Source organism: Ananas comosus, linkage group 4 (assembly GCF_001540865.1).
Source record: "Ananas comosus cultivar F153 linkage group 4, ASM154086v1, whole genome shotgun sequence".
Classification (NCBI taxonomy): domain Eukaryota; kingdom Viridiplantae; phylum Streptophyta; class Magnoliopsida; order Poales; family Bromeliaceae; genus Ananas; species Ananas comosus.
In genome coordinates, this window is record NC_033624.1 from 8,254,095 (window position 1) to 8,277,224 (window position 23,130).

General features: G+C 44.8%; 2 long non-coding RNA genes across 3 annotated transcripts in view; both read right to left on the reverse strand.

Annotated features, from left to right (window-relative positions):
• LOC109709611 overlaps window positions 1–23,130 on the reverse strand; it is a 36,517-nt gene that overhangs the window by 6,718 nt on the left and 6,669 nt on the right. The gene's annotated exons all lie outside the window — the stretch shown is intronic.
• LOC109709612 lies at window positions 4,998–5,411 on the reverse strand. Its single transcript, XR_002216169.1, has 3 exons — window positions 5,353–5,411; window positions 5,188–5,255; window positions 4,998–5,069 (listed from the first exon to the last, which is right to left on the reverse strand). It is a non-coding gene; the product is annotated as an uncharacterized LOC109709612 (long non-coding RNA).

The window sequence follows — 23,130 nt, forward strand, 5'->3', positions numbered from 1 at the left end:
CTAAACTCTTAACCCGGCTTAAGCATTTTGGGTGGTGGCAAGACCCAAGAGGTTAAGAGAGTTAAGCGTGCTAGGACGGGAGTAGTCCTAGGATGGGTGACCCCCTGGGAAGTTGGGGCGTCTCAGCAACGCTCGCCGTAGAGGTAGTGGCGCCAAAGCTTTAAAGCAAATACCACAGCTGCCAATTCCAGATCATGTGTAGGGTAGTTCTTTTCATAATCCTTCAACTGGCGAGATGCATAAGCAATTACTCTGCCATTCTGCATTAAAACACACCCTAACCCATTCAGCGACGCATCGCTGTAAATTACATAATCCATTCCAGTAACCGGCAGTGCTAGAATCGGGGCGGTAGTTAATCATTTTTTCAGCTCCTGAAAGCTTCTTTCACATGCTTCACTCCACAGAAACTTAGCTCCTTTATGTGTGAGTCGAGTGAGAGGGGTAGACATCTTCGCGAATCCTTCTACAAAATCTTTGGTAGTATCCCGCCAAACCAAGGAAACTCCGAATCTCTGTCACGCTGGTCGGCCTGGGCCAATCCGTAATTGCTTCAATCTTCTTTGGGTCCACAGCTATCCCAGTTTCTGAAATCACATGGCCCAGAAATGCCACTTCTCGAAGCCAAAATTCGCATTTCTTTAGCTTTGCAAATAGTTCCTTTTCTCGAAGTACTTGTAACACCACTCTCAAATGGTTTTCATGCTCCTCATCGCTTCGAGAATAGATCAAGATATCATCGATGAAGACGACCACAAACCTGTCCAGATAGGGTTTAAAGATATGGTTCATTAAATCCATAAAGGCTGCTGGGGCATTTGTTAATCCGAATGGCATGACTGTAAATTCATAATGCCCATACCGTGTCCTAAAGGCGGTCTTAGAGACATCTTCAGGCTTGATCTTAAGCTGATGATACCCAGATTGCAAATCAATCTTGGAGTATACTTTCGATCCTTGCAGCTGATCGAATAAGTCATCAATTCTGGGCAATGGATATTTATTCTTGATTGTGACTTTGTTGATTTCTCGATAATCCACGCACAATCGAAGAGATCCATCCTTTTTCTTGACAAATAACACCGGTGCTCCCCAGGGCGATACACTGGGTCAAATGAATCCTTTATCTAACAGTTCTTGTAACTGTGCTTTCAGCTCTTTCAATTCAGCGGGTGCCATCCTATAAGGCGCTTTAGAAATAGGGGTAGTCCCAGGAACAAGATCAATCACAAACTCAACTTCCCTATCAGGTGGCATGCCCGGCAATTCAGCTGGAAACACATCCCCGAATTCTCGCACAACCGGGATATCATCAATCTTGACGGCTTTTCCGTCACTCACAGAAATGCTAGCCAAATATGCTACACAACCTCTCCGTATCAACTGTCGTGCTCTCGACGAGCTAATAGTCATTGCGAACAATGAACTCTGACACCCCTTATAAACAAACTCTTGCTGACCTAGTTCCCTAAAGGTTACTGTTCTGTTCGTGCAATCTATAGTGGCATAATACTGTGTCAACCAATCCATACCCAATACTACATCAAACTCTCCTAGTTTGTGTAGTGCTAATAAGTCTACTGGCATAATCCAGTCGCCTACCCTGACTGGGCAGCGAGGGCAATACTCACAAATATCCAGGGTATGGTTGGGCACGATCACTCGTCCCGGATACAAAGTAGGTACTAACCGTATGCTATGCAACTCGGCAAACAGCCGATCAATAAAGGAATGTGAGGCACCAGTATCAAATAATGCACGAACACGAACATCATGAATCAAAATAATACCTGCTACGACCTCCTATGCTGCTGCGGCGCCCTCAGTCTGAGCGGCATACATCCGCCCACTTGAACCCTGCTGCGAACTCTCCGACTGCCGCTGTCCTGGTGGTCGCCTAGACTGATAGGGTGCTGTCAGGGTCCCCTGGCTCGGAGCTGAAGATGCAGGTGCAGAAGCTGACGAGGGTGCAGGCAAAGAACCTCTCGGGCACTCTGAGCGAAAGTGGCCCTCCTGACCGCAGAGAAAACACCTGCCCCCACGTTGTGGACACTGTGGCGGCACGTGAGGCCCACCACAGATAACACAACGCGGCGGTCGACGACGCTCAGGTGCTCCACGGGGGGCTGCTGAAGAACCTCGACCCCTCGACTGACCTGACTGGCCCCTCGGATACTTTGGTGGCTTTCTGAAGGATTGCTGACCACTGCTCTCAACTGCCGGTCTTTTTCCTTTTCTTCGATCCACAATATCCCTTTCCTTCATAATTTCTGCCCCCTTCTCAACAATCAAGGCCCGGTTCACTACATCCCTATAAGTAGAGAGGTTTGACGCCTGGACCAATCTGAAAATCGCAGGTCGCAAACCCACCTCAAAGATACGAGCCTTGTCCTCATCATCTCTAACCACAAAAGGAACACAGTGCAGTAATCGTGAGAACTCTCGCTCGTACTCAGCCACTGTCCTGTCCCCCTGTCTCAAGTTTCTCAAATCCCTTTCCATTTGTCTCTTTACACTCTGAGGAAAATAGTAGTCAACAGTAATTCCTTGAACCTCGTCCAGGTGATAGCGGACAAATCAGCACGGGGGTCCTTACGGATATCCACCCACCATCTGTAAGCCTCGCCATCAAGGTGGTGTGTCGCAAACCAAACTCGGTACCGCTCCTCAACAAAGGTATCATAAAATAACTTCTCCATATGCATCAGCCATTTTTCAACCACCCAATGATCGGCTTTTTCCCCGTCAAAGATACGAGGGTTGCAGCGACGGAATTCATTTAGTCGCTCCATCATCCGCTCTCGCACCTCAACCCCCACCATCTCAGGTAACACTGTCCCTGCTGCAGGCACTGGTGCTGCTCGTGGCACTACTGTCTCCTGTCGGGGCTCTACCCTCAGGGCTACTGGGGGTGTATCTGGTACAGATGACTGTGCTCTCGCAGTCGTGTCCTTCTCTGGCGCTGTAGGTATAGAATCTGGAATCTCTTTGTCGGCCGTCTGCCGCAGTAACAGACCTCTAACCTCTTTATCCTGTCCTCCTGTCGACGCGCAGCGTCCATCTGCTGTCGCGCTGCCGATGCCTGCCGTGTCACTAGCTGAGTCAACACTGCGAGCTGTTCCTGTAACTCCCTGACCTCACTGGACCCCGAAGTGACGGAAGTCTCTACTTCTTCCGCAGCGGCCGCCTAAGCCGCCCCGGCGGTCCCAGAACGAGTCGTAGGCATCTTGAGCTGCAGCACAAAATGAATATAGATTAATAAAACCTATACTATTGACCCTTTACTTCAGATAAAAAAAAAATCAGCTAATTAGCGAAAGTAATGAGATGTAACGCATACTAACTTCCGATGTTACGTTGTCGGCCGCCAACGTGACCCTCTGCAAAGTTAGTAATTGCACATCCCAATCAAACTCCTACTAGTCGGAGTTTATAAATACCCAATAAAAATACTTTCGCTAACCACAACCTCGACTAGACGTCGTCTCTTACGAGCCTATCCTTATAGTCCAACCAGCTTAAGGTTTGCTAGGTCTACGAAGACTCAACCCTAGGCTCTGACACCACTATAATCTGTCACACCCGGGTACCAGCGGAAGCATATCAGGTACGTGCACAGACCCGCCATACACCTGCAGTATATAAGGCGTCTACGAAGAAAGCAAGTCGATAGGAAGTAAAACAAAGAGAGTCCTATCCTGATATCAGAGCAATGTACAAGTCGATATACTATCAGTAAAAGAACAAAGAGTATACAATCCAAAATCTCAGCAAAAGGAGAAGAAGTATGAACTATAACATCTGGATCTACAACTCATATACAACACAGGGTACACAAAAACATCTATACAATGGTAGTCACTCTATACAATGGACATCACCCTCGGCCGTAGCCCGAGTAGCAAGGTGATCGACTAGCACGCTCCTAGCAAAGTCTAGCTAGACGCGACTCCCTTGCCACGATCCCTAGCCTCTCCTGTAGATGGCTCTGTAAAAACAACCATAGAAAAGGGCGTGAGAACTATTAACAATAGTTCCCAGTGGGTAAGCCGTCAGCCTCGGCGAATTACACCACTAGGCTCATGATGTATTAAATGGAAAGTAAAAGCAATAATTGCATGATGCTAACAAGTAATGAGTATGTAATTGCAGGATACCTTTCTAATGCTAAGCAATTAATAAGCATGTAAACAACATGTAATAGCTTTCTACAGTAATGAATTGAACAATAAAAGCATAGCAGCTACTGTAAGCATGAACATAAATATGAATGTGTAAGCAGAAACTATACACAATGACCGGTGATCATTCATTACTGTCCAATATCCTTTAGCACTTTCTTTTCATTCACAGGGACCTACCCAAGGTAGTCCAGCTTGCGCCGCGCCTAATGGCCCCGTGGTAGTATACACTCCCCACGGCAATCCACTTCGGCACCCAATCCCGCACGGGCGAGCAACTGTCGCGTAGGCCAACTCCGGAGTGCCGGCTTGTAGGGAGCGACCCTCACAAGCGTGTGCGAATGAGCACGATGGCAAGCAAGCATATTTCACAGTCCACAGGTCTCAATTATCATGCTTTCATTTGTAATGTTCTTACCCTCGATCCTCTGATCGGAATTTCAATACACGAATAGTAACAAGAACTAGTATCCACTAGATTGTAAACATGTAAGAGTAATGTTAAATCACATGGCATTATAATCTTTCCACTATTATGGCACTGTTAATATAATCATAAGCATGTCATAGTTCTCTACTTTAGAGTCAAGAGAATGTCATTGTTCTCTACTTTATAAGTGCATCCTACACTTGTTCATAAGTCATTCAACTGAATTGAATATAAATATAAATACTTTCATGTATATGTGTTCTCTACTTTATAGAGATTTCAATTCAATTTTACTTCTCAAGTCCTATATCAAACACAAAAGCTCACAACAACACCAATTCTATAGTACATATAGATCATAGGGGAGCTCCACTTGCTCTGGTTAGGTCCGACCCACCTAGTACTAGGCTCCAATAGTCACAAGAAGTCCCAATAGTCAGCTCAACAAGGCTCCAATCCTGCTGAACACAAACATTAACACCGCATCAAAATGACGACCGAAATGTCCGATTTCGGCCTAATTTACACTTAGTACAAGGTAATAGCTTGAATCCCTGCTTTGGGCTAGTGTAATACCTCAAGTGTAACCTCCAAGAGTCCTCACAAGTCAGTCGAAGACGATCCAAGGCTCGATCGCAATCTCGCTGCGAACAACGTCAAAACGGCGTCAAAATGCTTGTATATAAGCTTATATGGTTCAATTCTTGCGAAATTGAATTTCTAACAGAAATTCCTGCTTACCCTTGGTTAGAACAGCTTTCAAATCAGCTTCTAAGAGTACAAGTTCAGCTCAACGAAGCTCGAAGACCTGCTGCGAAGAAATAATCCCCAATTGCATCAAGTCGCTCCAATAATTTGCATTTAGTTCCAATTTAGCTTCATAAATGGCTAATTCTCTCAATTAACCTTCAAAGAAGCTTATCCCTAGTCTAAGGAGCTTAATTCACAGCTAAGTAATTCATTTTTAATAGCTGAATTCTCAGTTACGTCGGTTAGAAGCAAAAACTCAAACTCAATACTCAAATCGACAATTAGAATGCCGATAACGGAAAACATCGAGTCGTTTACCTTCTCAAGCTTCCAACCAGCGAACTCTTGGTTCGGGGATGCAAAAATCCCTCCAAAACGCTCTCTTGCACGTGCACAAAGGCGCTGCGACGCTCGCAACCAGCGAAGAACGCGCGCGACGACGAAAACGAGCGAAATCGGCGACTTCTTTGTAGAGAGAGAAAAACCCTAGAGAGAGAGAGAGAGAAAGATGGGAGAACACTCCTTTGGACTCCAGCAGGCTCCACTGAGTATCCCTGGTCGAGCTGGGGTCTTAAAGATAGAGATCAAGTGTGAAATTACCGAAATACCCAAGCTGCCACGTTTCTGCATTGTGTACCGGTACAAGCTAATGGCTGTACCGGTACAGCAAGCAAAAAAAGCTGGTTTTCGCCCGAGCAATGCACTTTCTTGCTTCTAACCTTCCAAGCACTCTTTAACTTATTCAAAAACTTGTCCATGTCCTATAAAACATGTAGAAGAGTTCCACACATCATTCCTCGCACTCGAATTTCGCAATTTGCAAAAATTCAGTGTATTACACTACTCCCTCTCTAAATTAAATACCACATCCTTAAACAGGGAAGAAGCTCAACATGTCTCAGGTTATTTGTCTTATATGGATACAATTGACATGTAACTTACTTTCATGCTTAATGGATTCCAAGGGCTCTAACATTAAAATCTGAAAGTTAATCATTTTTTAGAACCTTAATATGCAACATCTAAACCAGGAACAAGCATAATCCATCTCAGATTTTACTCTAATCATTCATTCAAATGTACATTTATATGCATATATGCTGTCCCTGCAGAATTTCTCAGCTCCATACACTATTATACCCACTTTAGCAATCTAGAACTCTTTCGAAGCAAACAATATGTAAGGTACCGGACTTCTAAAACTATGAAGTTACGGTGTACATTTAAATGGTTCCGGTGAGGTTGCGGTGGAATGTAACATACCGGATTTTGAGTATAAAGGTGAAAATAAATAAAAATAGTGTGATATACTATTTTATTGGGTTTGGAGAAGTGAAATATAAATTGAAAATAATCTGTGCTGAAATCGGAGCGAAAACAGAAGATTTAGAATTTTCTGTGAGAAACGGGACAAATAAATTAGCAGAAAATGTATAGTGTCAAAAAATTATGAAAACTGGAGGATATGTCAGAAATATTTTTATGAGGCTAGATTTAAAGTTTCATACCATTCTGACACCTGTAGAGTGAGAAATAAAATCCGACAGTTATCTGATTAAGATTACAGTTCGGCACAGTTTTCGATGACCAAACGGGGTTGAAACTGAAAACTTAAGATATATTCTTACTCAGTACGTTAAACTGAGCCTGCCTGTCAAATTTGAGAGCAAACGGATGTTCAGAAGAGCTCCAACGACTCCGAACTGCTAAACTGCTGCCCGAGGTGAATAGTGTAAAGTTGCGGGACAGATTTGTAAAAAAAAGGATTAAATCCCTTTCTTCTTCTTCCTCCCAGCCGAACACAACCCGCACACACACACAACACACACGCATGGAAAGGAAAAGAGAGAACTTTCCTTTCTCTCTCTAAATCTCTCCCAAAATCAAAGGAATTGGTGGAGATTGAAGTTTGGAGTTGAATCGTCTTCATCTTCTTCATCTTCTCTATGGTTTGGAGCTAATTTTGAGGTGAGCTTCTTGAACCCTCTCATGGTAGATCTCTAGGATTAGCTTTATATGCTCTAGAGATGGATTTAGTAGAATGCTTAGATGCTAATTAGAGGTTTATTGCTTGATTCATGAAGTTAAGTAGTGGATTTAGCTATAATGGCATCTAGGGCTTCAAAAATGGCTTTTTTGCTAATAGTAGGGTTTGATCTCATTTGACCATCCGTAAACCTAATTGTTAGGTAAACAAATGCGTTGGCGAAGACGGTTCGACGATTCGTCGAGCCGGTGCGAAGTTATTAAAGAAACGGACGTTTAGGCTTCGTTTCCGCCTGGAGGGCTGAGGCGACGTCGTAAAATCATGGAATCGGTTTGAGGCACCGTAACAACAAAATGAAGACCCTCTTTGCCCGAGGATGCGAAGCAATGCGCGGTTGGTGCGCAATTGCAAGTTCCGACGGAACCGAGCACCGGATGCCGCGGGAGGCCGATTGCAAGTGTCGACAAGCAATCGGAATGCACTAACAGGTGGGTTGTGCTTACCGAAGCGACTAGGTCGCCCTCATGTCGAAGAAAAATATGATTTCCTAGTTGATGCATATAATGGGTTAAATGCTATATGATGCATGTGATGTGAAGATTGGGTAAATGCATATAATGTGAGAAATGTATATTACATGATAATTGCATTGAATATAATGCATGTTAGTGGACAATGGCAAATTAATATAACAAATGTTAGAGAGATGCATGAACTAAATGTTAGAGAGATGCGTGAAAATGGTGTTGTATGAATGCATAGGCTATATTATGCAAGTTGGAACATATGCATGTTAATGTATTTGTGGACTATGTTGAGTAACATATGCTAATTAACATATGCATGTTGACTTGGGTCTAAAACTCTTGGATGATTAGAAAACTCGACATTGGAAATACAANTGTTTAACACAATGACCCAGCCCAAACTGGGCATTTTCGGGTGCTGGGACGGGTCCCAGGCAGTGAGAGACCGGTCCCCGAAAGGCCAGAATTTCTGCATTCCAGACTTAGCCAAATTTTCAGCATTTTCAGCCTTCGGGTCCGTTTTTTTCGCTCGTTTTCGCTCGTTTGACCTCCGATTCGTTTCAAATCGAACCGCGACTTTCCAAACATGTTTTCGAACATGTTTTCATCATCTTTTCATCCATGCCCTTGCTAGATTTAGTCCATGGTCCATCATAGCCTTTCAGGCTCCGTTTTCGCGCCCTACGCGCATTGAAGCAACCGAATGCTTCCGAACTTCACCGTAACCATTCTAACGGCTTTCCATGCTAACATACACCATAACTTCATAATTACAGAAGTTTGGTATGTTACATTCTCCATCCCTTAAAAAGAGTTTCGTCCGCGAAACTCAGATCCAAACCACAATTCCTCTCATCAAACAGATGAGGACAAATCCACGCACTACGGCTAGAGTGTCCTAGGATTTCACTCTATGCGTTCATTTCGACGATCATCTATCTACAGAACCACATCGTTCTGTAATGTCCTCTCTTCATGAGTCCAGAATGCACATCACTTGGCTTTCCTAAGTCACTTTCTCAAGTAATGGTGCATTCCCCCAGTCTCGGCGGTAATACTGGCTTACAAGTCACCGTAACCACACACTCCAATCCTCATAGGGTTCACTGTACCGAGAACTAACCTTTCCTCGACACGAACCCAATCACCCCACATGGGTGACACTGTCACCAAATGTCATATCTAACCGCGAATTCACGACTTCGCCGGCGCCTAACAGCACAATTTAGCTATCGCAATTGTGCACGGTGAACCTTCTTCTCTTCCCAATCCTAGAGCGACTCTTTCGCTCACCATATTCTAACGGATAGGGACCGACCTACCCTTCCAGTGAAAGTCTCAAGTACCATCGCCATATTATTACTGGCACACTTTCCCAACCTCACAGTTAAGCACCTAGGCTTTAAACTCATCTTGTCACCCTCGACTAACCATCATCCCGAGGATGAAATGCGGTACATAATTAGCATACCGTTTACCTTTCAAATTTCCACCAGTTCAATTAATAGTGCGAATCGATATCCAACGATTCACCATATTCCAATACCAATCCCGATCGATCACACGAGGGACTTATTTCGCCTCAATTGCCACACTAGCTCAACTCTTTTCGGTTGGCACATTTCAACATGGGCGCTCTTAATTGCCTCTTACCATTCAACCAATCATTGCCCGCACACTCTACTCGTCGGGCCAGGGTCGTCATTAATCACCCTCACTAAACGACGTCAACCGCCAGACACCACTCTCCTTCGAGAGCAATACCACCTATCGATTCGAGTGGTTAACCGTCACTTCTCATACATACAGGTAGACCTCCTCGATCCACACGAGAGTCCACCAAATGGTATTCTACCATTATCGCCACTCAAGAGTCTATCTCGCCAAGTATGACTCTTTATTACATCCACACTCTCCGGTGAACCTCACTCAGGTTCTTCAATCTGCATCACTTCACACGACATTTATAGTGCATCGCTCAACCGCGGATGCTCCAACCGCACATGGACTTCGGCTCTACAGTGAGACGGCTCATTTCGGCACATCCACCAACTTTGGTTCCCTAAGAGCCCAGTCTTTCCAAACCTCACGTGGCTTAAACCACCCCAACGTCTATTGGAGAACATCTCCATTTCTCTATCACGTCCCAACATCGCATCACTTTCACGATGAGTTCCCGCGAACACTTCGTTCGAGCATCCAATCTTAACTCACCGACAACGCCAGACTTGGCGATCCCAACTTGCGAGCAGTATGACCGAGCCTCCGCTCCAATGGTCACTACGCTCAAACCACCAAGACCCTATCGATCAATTAGATCGCTTATCTTAATTACCACAGGTGGTCCATAGACCAACCATCCAACGTAGGCTTACCGCCAACCCGTCTCGATACTATGCAGCGTCTCTCATTCGCAACGCAGACCCAAGCATCACTTGGCGAAAGTCCTCATTTGAGACTTCGCACACACTCCAATCAGGAGACCTCAACCACTCCATATCTTTGGGTCATAATTACACTTACGACTCATTATAACGAGCCATGTTCACCTCTATTGGCAGTTAAACATCTAAGCCCTCTCAATTTTCATAATTATAAACAGCCCTTACTGGGCCATTCCTGCAGTCGAGGACCAGTCTCTCCCCGATGCAACCGGTCTCACGGGGACCGGTCCCTCGCCGAAGAACTGGTTCCCGAGAGCTTGATTTCCAGGACTTAGCCGATTTTTCTCCTCTGTTCGGCTGCTGCGCGCACGGGGACCGGTCTCTCCCCGCAGGGACCGGTCCCCGAGAGCCCAAATTCTGGAACTTCACCAGAATTGCAGTTTCGCTCTCTCGGGTCCCCATACACCATAAGTATAGGCTCCAAAGCACTCTTAGCCTACACCAACTCATTCCATTCCGCGTTCCGCTCGTTTCGACGGAACTCGGCACAACATATAGGGATGTGATACGCTACACTTGTACCTTATACTTGAGCTCTTATGCTTACGATACACACGCATGAATTTTCCTCAGCATTGTTGAGGTACCACTCGGCCACTCGCCAAAACTCGGCGATTGCTCAACTATCTCCACCACAACGGGGACGTTACAACCACCAGTCGAGCCCTGGGAACATCACCCGAACTCTTGAACCGCAGGGTCATCCTCAAGCATCCCGACTTAACTCTCACAATTTCGCTACTCACATTGCCTAGAGAGTTAGTCCATCAACTCCACCTCTATCTCGAACTTAACTCTCGGCTCGCAACCGCCACTTGCCGGTCTAATCCAATCACACCTATCCACTGGGTAGGCGATATCACTATTACGCATGCATACCAGGGGATTAATTTTATCCACAATCTCTATCTCAACTATACTTATGCATGCAACATTTCGAATCCACCTTAGATCCGGTCATACAACCTCTTCCGACGCACCACTCCTGCTACAACACCCCCTGTAGCAGTGGATTCCATAACTAGGGTCGCTTGCTCATAGCCACTTGACGCTCATCGCGAACCCTCCGATCGTATCACCGATCTTTCATACTCTCCAGACCAAGCCGCAGGCGGCACACTCATAAGCGACCTCAAAAACAGAGATCGACGCCATCACTAAGGTCCGGCTATCCACCAACAGTACTCAACCCTTATTCGGGTCGGTTGCCAACACCAACCACATCATCTACCCCGCAACACCCTATGGCGTCTGGTAGGAACCACCACAACCAACACCTCCCTACAAGGTCAACAAAAGACCTCGGGAATGATATCCACAACTTTCTCCGGGTCGCCAAAAATTTGATGGACCACCCGATCCGTTCATCAGTCGCGTCACTCATCACTTCGCATCCAACCGATCTGCGCTCCTCTTGGGCACAACAACACCTCAATTCGCTCCCACACGCACAAATCCTCCAAAAAGAACTTCCACGGAGTCATTCCACATATGTCCGTCCCGCGGATATCATTCCGTCAAAATAAGCGGATCAACTTCCTTAGGAAACCATCCACCGTTCTCATGAGCCTCCAATCCCTCTATTCCTTGTGCATTGCAGCCTCCTGCTGACATTGCACCACATCGGCTCGTCACTTTGCCACTACGACTAGTACGATCAATAGACTTCAGAGCCCCGAGTCTCCACTATGCTCGGCTAACTCATGAACATCACTTGTCCCGGTCCACAACAATCTCCTCAAAGATCGGCCACGCGTAACCACCGAATGCACAACAACTCAACCCTCAAGGTCAAGCACGCGACACCAACACGCAACACTATCCACGACTCAAATCCAGGCGAAAGTCATGCAAGGCAGCCTATTTTCATTACTCGGTTTCGTGTTGTGTGCACCCAACACGAACACTCCATAATGAAAATACACTACACCTTGGATCCACCTCTAACATCCGTTATAGAGGCATACCAAACACGACCCAATTAGTTAACCTTTCGCCACAATTTCAAATCNTTACTCGGTTTCGTGTTGTGTGCACCCAACACGAACACTCCATAATGAAAATACACTACACCTTGGATCCACCTCTAACATCCGTTATAGAGGCATACCAAACACGACCCAATTAGTTAACCTTTCGCCACAATTTCAAATCCTTGTTACATTTCAAGAACCTAAAGCCTTATGGTTTCCAACCTATGGTCCCTAAGTCCATCCTAGACTTTTGCTTTCACTTGCTCTGACACCACTATATCTGTCACGCCCCGTGTCACGCCCCGCCCTGAAACCACTACCAATTTGGCACGGCTCGGCCGCGGCGGCGGACCGCCGAACGGACAGCACCTCCCTTGTCCGCCCAAGGCTCAACGACAGGAATGTGTACAAGAATTGACACAGGACTTTAAATTCTAAACATACACATTCAACGAGGGCACAAACAGTGCCAACAACAAGAAGAGCAAGTAATCCACAAGATATACGAGTGAAATAAAGAGAGTACTTTACTAACTATTACAATAGTTGCATTCATTACATCATTTTTTTCACCCAAAATACATAGCTCTCCAAATCCTCACCTACAATGCATCTCTCTCTATACATAGGGGACTAATGCAAAAAGGAAAGCTACTATACTACCACGGTCTCACTGGTCGGGCGCGACGCCCTTGCCGCGGTCCTCTCTCTGCAGCCCTGAACCTACCACTGAAAATAGAGTGGGGTGAGAACTATCTTCCATAGTTCCCAGTGTGCTCGGCCGCCGACTCTGCCGATCTCCCCACTAGGTCCAAGTGGGCACAAGTAACAACAGATAGATAGATATGTATCTGAAAGCTGTAAATGCGGTAGTAGGAAAACTATGCTACTATGCCCATAATCATGAATATGAATGCATGCATCATATAATAAAGGTTTGCTACCATGCTAACAATTTCGATCCATATTCGAATAGCAATGTTCAATGACATTCATAAACCTTTAGCCTTTTTCATTTACCCAATCTGTGGCGAGGCCCTAGGGCTCGCCCATGACTCACCTTCAAATCCCAAAGTGGGGAGGGAGCTCCAAGTGCACCCAAGCCCGGGACCGTCTGCGGACCTCCATGTGGTCCGGACCTCCAAGTGGTCCTAGTCGCGCGACACTCCGGAGTACTCGACGACAATCCCCTCCATGTGGGGATTGGATGGCTATACCATCCTAAACGCAGACTGTGAGCTAGATCTATCCTCTCCAAGTGAGGATACACTGTAACTAGGGTCAACACCCAATCCAATCCTCTCCAAGTGAGGAGGCTCTACAACTAGAGTCAATAACCCAATCGAATCCTCTCCAAGTGAGGACGCCCTACACTAGGGTCAACGACTATCGCGGAATCATCGGTTCCCGACATTCATGCAATGCTATTTAGTTTTCTAAATTCATTGTTCACAAGGCATTTTCTAAGGGATCCACCTATCCCTAGGTCCATCGACCTCTAGTGTTATTTACACTACATTAATGCCACTCGTTATCATTCAATGTTTGGATGCCACTCGTTTGTTCTTTAACAATAACACTACTTTCTATGTCATCAACACCCCCATCGGGTTCATCTCTATCTTTAGCATCATAGGATCCACCTTCCGACCCAATCCTCACCTATCTAGTTACCAAGCGTTCCAAGTACACTAGGTCATCAATTAGAAAGCATAAGGAATGGAGCTACTATGCAATCCTACAATGCAACATGAAGAGATGAGATTAAATGCAATCTAAGACATAGAAAGGAGTTCGAAAGTTTCGGATGACACCCCCCACCTTTAATCGATGTAGAGGTTTCGGAAATCTCTCTCGGCGAGCTTTACGAAAAGGCTTTAGCCTTCCTCGCCCGAATCAACACTAGCCTGGCCCGATTTGCCGAGAACTTCACGTCGGTTCGCCGAATGCCAAAATCGACTTCGCCCCCGCGTTTTGGGACCTATCAATAGGGTTTCCAAGGCTTCAAATGAGATCAATCTCATACTTTTACAAAAACCCCATTTTGAAGCCCTAGATTTGCACCTATAGCAAACCACCTAATAAATCCCTAGATCCTTAGGATTGATCTATTTAGAACCTTGCTTAGGTTCCATTTGACCCATTCCAAGGCATAAAACCCAAAAACCCTAAGTTCTAGAAGCTAGGGTTGTAGCTTACCACTTGAGCTACACCAATGGGAAGAGGAGAGGGAGAGGAAGATGCTCCTAGCCTCCTTTTTCTTCTCCTCCTTCTTCTTCTTCTCCTCCTTCTTCTTCTTCTCTTTCTTCTTCTCCTTCTTTGTTATCTCTAGAGAGAGAGAGAGCAAGAGAGCAAGAGAGAGAGTGAAATGAGAGAGTGTGAGGGAGAGAGAGGGCTCAGCCCACTCAAATAAAAGCCATTTTGCACAAAAGCCCCTCAACTTTCACTCCTGCGTACTGCTCTCACTAGGCTATTTTCGCGCGGAGGGACCGGTCTCCCCGACTTGGGACCGGTCCCCGAGGGCTTCCCTCGGGCGCACGCGTTCGGGAACCGGTCTCTCCTCGGGAGACCGGTCCTCACCTGGGAGACCGGTGCCCGAGAGCTCGATTTTCAGGACTTAGCCAATTTTTGGCATCTCTCGCTGGAACCACGTTCGGGAACCGGTCCCTCCCTGCCAGGGACCGGTTGCATCACGCAACCCCGCTACACCCAGCCAGGGGAACCGGTCTCTCACCTGCAGAGACCGGTCCCCGAGAGCAATATCAGCCCAATGATGCAATTTGCCTCATTTGCTCTCGCGGACTCAACTCCAAGGCACTTTTTGTGCTTTGAACATTCCCAACTCCCACAAAGGGTATACTCTCGACAATTAGTCGATCCTGGATGAAGTACAATCCTCACATTTCGAGAATTCACTTCCTTACACCCCGCGACCGCCAATTTGGTCGGTTCGGGCACATCAACAGACGCCGAACGGACAGCACCTCCCCTGTCCGCCCAAGGCTCCTACAGTACATGTATAACATAGCAATTCAAACATAATGAATGCAAGTATATACGGCTTGCACGAGGGCAAGCAACAACCAAACATAAGTGAGAGCAATCTAACTATTACATTTATACATTGTATCTTGATCATTTTCAATCAAATACAAAGCTCATACATTTCTTTACATTCATTCATCTCAATTTACAATTTCACCTCTCAAAGGAACTTAATACATTTTCACATGTCACATGAATTTATTACATTTACATTTTACATTTTACATAATCGACATAATAGATGAAATATACAAAGGTGCCTCTATACACATAAAGGTAGCACACTACCTTGAGCACGATAACCACGCCACGAGCCCCGATCGTCCCGCTCGCGCTAGAACCTGCATGGTTAGTGGGATGAGAACTAGAAGAAGTTCCCAGTGGGTTCGGCCACCGACTGCGCCGATTCGCCCACTAGGTCTATTTCAGGCATATGTATTTCAATAAGGAAGGATAACAAACCAACTAATGCACTTCTAATACAATGCCTGCAAGAAAGCAAATCACAGATAGATATTCATATTCAAATACATGATGATTATGCATGCATGTCCTTTTCACTTTCCTATGGTCAACTCGGGGTGCTCCTGGTTTACCCCAACACACAGTCCACACACTTTCCTTTGGCCTTTACCCAATCAACCATGGGGTGCTCCTGGTTTACCCCAACTCACAGTCCACATATCCATCTAACGGGGGAGGCACAAAGCACTACCACCCGAAGGATCTTCGCCGGGCATGTCGACCCGTGGTGTTTTCATCACTCCGGAGTACACCGCCTGTGGAGGAGCGACCTCCCACAAGCCGGAACCAATACATGTGAGTATGATCCCCTCCTCAATTTGAGGAGGTATAGCCAAACCTGTCTCAATGCCACAATGCCGATGAAAGGTCTTTACCTATTCATGCGTATACTACCATTTCCCAATATCACAATGGTCCTGATGCCACAATATCGATGATAGGTCTTTACCTAATCATGTATGTCACTTTACTAAGCCACAATAGTCACAATGCATAGAATGGTCTTTACAACTTTAACCATGATGCCACAATACCGATGATAGGTCTTTACCTAATCATGTATGTCACTTTACTAAGCCATAATGTCCACTAATGGGATAGTCAATATTTCACAATGCTTTAAGGTTTTACCTTATCTAGCACAATATGTTCTCGGTGCCAATCATGTCACTAGAGTCAATGTCGCCTTTATTTACTATGGATCAAGTCTTTTCTCACTTTCACATACATATAGGGTTGTTCATTTTCTCGTTCTCATGGCTCTACAACATGTTTGCAATGTTCATAAACAGATAATTGATATAATCAACATTTATCTCATTACCCTACATGCATGAGTACAACATTATCAACATGCTCAAAGAAGCGACATAGACATAGAAAGAGATCCGGTGTTTCCGGATAGCACCCCCCCACCTTGTAGGAATGCCGAGAAGCCCCGATTCCATTTTCACGATTTTTAGACACCAACGCCGCGAGCTGCGGCCATCTGTACCAATTTAGCTTGTTTCTTCAATATCTTCGTACCGGCTCGACGAATCGACGAACCGAGCGCACCAACGTGTTCGTTGACCTATCAATTAGGTTAACAAGAGATCAAACTTAAGTTAGATCTCAACTTTACAAAATTCCATTTTCTAACCCCTAGGGTTTTCATCTTTATGAAATAACCCCCAAGCACATGGAAATCCATGTCTAAATTTACCATAGCTTCATCTAGAAGCTAGATCTAAAGAGAAATACTCAAACCCTAACATTAAAACCATAGAACCCTCAAATCTTAGGTTACTTATCTTAGATCCAAGCTTTCTTCCAAGCTAGGTTGCCATGAGAGGGTTCCTTCATCACCTAGCAAGCTTTTCTCCACCATGGTTTCACCATTGGAGCATCTCAAGGAGGGAGAGGGAGAGATCTAGAGAGAGAGAGAGCTCTCATGTTGGTGTTGGAGAGAAAGAAATGAGGGCTAAACCTCATCTCTCCAACATATAACCTCATCCAAACACAATTGCACATAACCCGCCACACCCCTCAATGTTTAACACAATAACCCAGCCCAAACTGGGCATTTTCGGGTGCTGGGACCGGTCCCAGGCAGTGAGAGACCGGTCCCCGAAAGGCCAGAAATTCTGCATTCCAGACTTAGCCAAATTTTCAGCATTTTCAGCCTTCGGGTCCGTTTTTTTCGCTCGTTTTCGCTCGTTTGACCTCCGATTCGTTTCAAATCGAACCGAGACTCTCCAAACATGTTTTCAAACATGTTTTCATCATCTTTTCATCCATGCCCTTGCTAGATTTAGTCCACGGTCCATCATAGCCTTTCAGGCTCCGTCTTCGCGCCCTACGTGCATTGAAGCAACCGAATGCTTCCGAACTTCACCGTAACCATTCTAACGGCTTTCCAAGCTAACATACACCATAACTTCATAATTATAGAAGTTCGGTATGTTATAGAATGAATGAATGTAATAACTTAGGATGTGTTTATGTTGTTTGATACCTTCGTTATGCAATCGTTATATGTTGAATACTGTTCCTGGTTGGAATCTATTGTAATTGTATTGATTGCGACGCCTTAGACGTACAGGGGAAACTCTGTCCGTTCGGCGGTCTGTCGGCGTGCCGAACCTGACCAAATAGGCGGGCTCGGGGCGTGACACAATACTACTCAAATTCGAATTGGGCATCATTCTAACCCGAATTCAGAGCTTCCCCAAGTTGCTCTCAGCTCAATTCTCTTCTCCTCAGCTGAAATTCTTTCTCGGCAACTCTACCAGGCCAAAAACATCAAGTCTGCCAGCTCTAGCAGCAAGAAACACTTATGTAGATCATCTCTAAGTCAATTAACTTGACTAAAATCAGATATTAACCAAGCTTACCTTAATTAGATGCTGTACCAAGTTGCTCTCAGCTTCTTAAACCTTCCTCTCAGCTCAATTTGTCTGCACTTCTCCACTTTCTTCTTAACCTACTTACTTCTACGGTTGAGAAAGAAAGAAAGAGAGAATTAGATAAAGAAGAGATAAAGAGATAATGATCCCAACATCTAAGCTGGTGCTGGGTACCTGGGGTTAAAAGATAAGACCAAAAAATCGCACTTTAACCCCCCAAAGGACTGAAGTTGCATTGTAGTCCAGCAGTTCGCAGTTCAGTCCCTGCAGGTTCACAAATCAGTCCCTGCAGGTTTACAGTTCAGTCCCTGCACTAACAGCAGCTGGCAGCAGCAGTTTTTAGCCCCTTTTGCGCATCTAATTTACTTCGAGTCCTTTCAAACACTTCCAAAATACACTAATAAACCTCCACAAGCTACTAATTTAGCTCGGAAGCAACCAATTCCATTTTAGCATTTATCTTGATAATTTCACGCCCGACTTGCATCAAACACTCAATTACCTCCAGAAATTATTCCCATACCTCCAAAATCACTCGGGAATGATGCACATCCAATTCAAACTTCACTTTCATCTTCCAAAGCAAAGTTAGCGTCGCAACTCAAAATTTCAGTACACTACAAGGATGGACCTAGGAGACCCTAGGTTGGCAACCTTAAGGCTATAGGTGCGTGAGTGAGACGTGAACCTATACCGGTGGCGGAAGTTGATCGATTGGGTCGAAGTTGATAGTATGTCTCTAATGGTTGATAGAGACGGATTCGAGTGGTATTATTTCTCGACTCGAAGTGGTTGTGTTGGCGGCCGACAACATGACGCTAAGAGTCTAGAATAATTACACTTGTGTGCTTCCGCCCGATTTCGATGTTGAGTTGTTTGTCTCGTAGTTGCAGGAAGTTAACGGGTTAATGTGATTCACCAATTTGTTGCATTTCAGGAGCTATGGCACAGAGGGGACGCCCTAAGATTAGATCCACTCCGGCACCACCTCCCGAGGTACTGGAGTGGATCTAGTCTCAGGAGCTATGATTACGCTAACTTTGCTCTGGAAGATCAAAGTTAGCGTCGCAACTCAAAATTTCAGTACATTACAATCTACCCCCGTTAACAAAAGTTTCATCCGCGAAACTTAGATACACTTATATATCTCCATTTATCTAATTAACCAGATGAGAATAGATCTCAATGTTCACCCATAATAGAACTATACAATTCTGTAATTTTCTCATTCTCACATATCCAGAGTGCACAATCATTCATTCCATCTAGTAACTCTGCAGCTCTTACTTTGATACCCATGAGGAGTTCTATTCAACAATTTGAAATTCATTACGCATTTCCTTACATACTTCACATCTAAGGGCAATTTCCTTATGCTCACCATCCCCTAACGAATGGGGGTTAATCCAATCCTTTAGATTTGGCACCATAATCTCATAATTTTTGGTAACCAGTTGTATCAATTATCTTAATATAATTACTCATGCACGTCGAGAATATACCTTGTTCTTCCAACTAACTATTATAAGTTCTCTAAATCCCAATGGCAATGCAAGTAAACATTCAATGACTTACTATACTCCAGTCTCATTTACTATCAAAGACTTATTTGCCTTGGTTACCACACTAATTCAATTCTCGCATAAGTAATATGCTTTAGAATTAGCATTCTCCTCATACAATCAACAACTACCCGCACCATCAACTTAACATGCCCCTGTCATCATTCTTATCATCAATAGATGATAACCAATTCATACCAATAAGCATTATTTTACTTCAAAGAATAGTACTATCTGTTTTTCTCACGGTGGGGATCATTCCTGCATGGCGCTTACTCGAAAAGTCCGTAGACTACCTTGATTCATATACAAACTTATCAGGTAACATCTACTATACCCATTACTCTCTAATGGAGTCTACTTTGATTTCTCAACTGGCATCGCTACCTGCGATATCGCAATACACTGCTCAATTGTGAGTGTTTAATCACACACAAATTTTCACTCCTCGACAAAGGGCTCATTCTAACATCTCCACAACTCCAATGATTTGAAGGCATAATCCTCCAAAATCTCACGTGGCTTCCACTACACAATAATCTCAAAGAAAATCTTTCACCACGAGTCTCTACGAACACCTCTTTCGTGCCATTGATCTTAATTCTTCATTAGCGTCTAACTTGGTGATTCAAAATAAGCAAACAGTAGGACCGAGCCTTCGCTCCCAAGGTCACTACTCCCGATTCACAATACTACATTAACTCTCGCATATCGAGAGCAATCGGTTAAATTGCTTATCTTAATTATCATAAATCGGTTCACAAACCACCGATTCGCCGTAGGTCGATTACCTAACTCAATCGCGACATTACATAACGTCTCTTGCTCGCAAGCATAGACCCAATCATCATAAGACAAAGTCTCCCTTGAGACCTCGCACACATACTCCAACTAGGAGCAATCCAAATTCCAAACCCCTACTATTATATCGTTGGGTCAAACTTACACCTTCAGTGTATCACTAACCACACGGTCCAATATGTGGCATACCCCATCACTGATCTAAGCTCGGACTACCGTCCTGACCATAACCTCTGCCCTACCCATAGGTATCGGGCTGCTGTCATACATAGTGGATTGCGCCTGGTCAAATGGCCTCAGGCCCCAAAGTCCACACATGGTCCAGGTACGGATCGTCCTCAAGTAATATCCTCAATCGTCGTCGCTCACGATATGCTCAACAGAGCAATCCACATCACTATTGGCTCCTAGACACCTAGTGCGAGCCACCAACCCAATAAGTGATCCATGGCACGCTTCACACCTCGCAACGCTCAAGTGCTACTGCCAACACACTCTTGGCCGATCCACAATCCACACTCTACGAACGTTTATACTCAAGCGTCCTATACTACTACTCCTCTCACTAAACATCACACGCTTGGCACTCCGCCTACGCCTACACATACAAACACAAATTTCCTCATCCTAGTTAAGGTACAACTTGATTAACTCGCCCAAAACCAGGCGATCATCTAACCAATCTACAACAAGGACGCTATCACTCTACTCGATCTATCGGAATACCATCCGAATTCTCGAGCTCTAGAGCGTCTTCTAGCGTTCCAATCTAATTCTCACTATCACCCAAATGCTTTAAAGAGTAGGTTCACCATTTCCATCTTCATCCCGAGCCCCAACATTGGCTCACAGCAAACCACTCACTTGCACTATCCAACCGCCTATTCAAACGATAGGCGATACACTTTCTTCATCTATGCACGCTAGGGTATTATATCTCCCCAAATCCAAGTTACACTCTTACATGTACCGCTCGGAGTTCGCATCGTTTCCAAGTATACAATCTTCCTACTGAAGTCAATTTACTATAACTTCACTTATCCAACAACACACGCGGCCTTGCTGGTGAAAGTTATCACAACCATTCCTCTCGAAGAAAAAGGTTAACCATTAGACCTTTCCGAATTCTAGGATGACGACTGCAACTCTCTTCCGGGTATTGCTTAACACTCGATTGACCACCCGAACCAAATATAAGTCGCTTACCCTTCATTCTCACTAATCAATTCGCACCCCTTCCGCGCGAGATATCACCTAACTTCAACCACAAGGTCCAACTCAATACTTCATCGAAAATTGTGAATTAGGAGAACGTATAACTTCTTTTATCAAAGTTTCGATATATCACAACCGGCCTCGTTCCCAATGTCTCACACTATATACTAAGCACACTTCAGCATGCAGAAAATCCTTCTACATACTTTTTCACCGAGCAGTCCCCCTGCTATAACTCTCACAACTTATCTGAAAGCTCATTTGTCGTATATTCCAACAGCAAATTCTATATCCTATCCCAGATACACAAATCTTTCTAGGGAAATATTCCTGAAGCCAATCCACAGATCTCGACCCGCGAATATTCCTTTATCAAAAACAGATGGACTAAAATTTTCTGAAGGCCACAAGGGTTATCCACAATTGCCCTCATCTGCTTTCTATACTGCAAAGCCAGAAGTCGATTTACCCAATTTCCAACAAAACGACCTCTATCATCACTTCCAGCTACCCACAACAAACCACAAATGGCGCGGTTATCAACTACGCCACAGCCTTCTGGTGTCCCCTGACTCAATTCGCCAAATACAATACTGCTTCCCACTAACATTGCACTACAACTATTCATCGCCAAAACCCTACCACGGGTGTGACAAACCGATCCCAATGCCTTGAGTTTCCTCCAAGCTCGGTTAACTCAAGGATTCCACTCATACCGAACCACATTGATCTCATTAGAGATCAACTACACAAAACCACTAAACGTGCAACAACGCGACCAATTCATGACCTTCAAGGTCAAACACGAAACAACTATCGTCAACCCAACTCAAATCAGGTGAAAGTCATACAAGGGAGCCTATTCTCATCACTCGGTCTCATGTTGTGTGCACCCAACATGAACACTCCCTGTTAAGAATACACTTCACCTTGAATCCACCTCTAAGATCCTTTTTAGAGGTATACAACACACGACCCAATCAGTTCAACATTTCGCCACATATCAAGATTCTCGTCTCTCACGAACCTAGATCCTTAATGGTTTTCCATCCTAAGGTCCTAGGTCCATCCAATACTTTCACTTGCCTTGCTCTGATACCATTTAATCTGTCACGTCCCGAGAACGCCAATTTGGTCGGGTCGGGTCCGCACACAGACGCCAGACGAACAGAACCTCCTCTGTTCGTCTAAGGTTCAGCAATAACAATTAAACATGTGTAATGAAATGCCCGGAAAAAAATTTCAATATACATGGCTTGCACGAGGGCAAGCAACACAAGCAAGTGTAAGTAAACTAATTAAA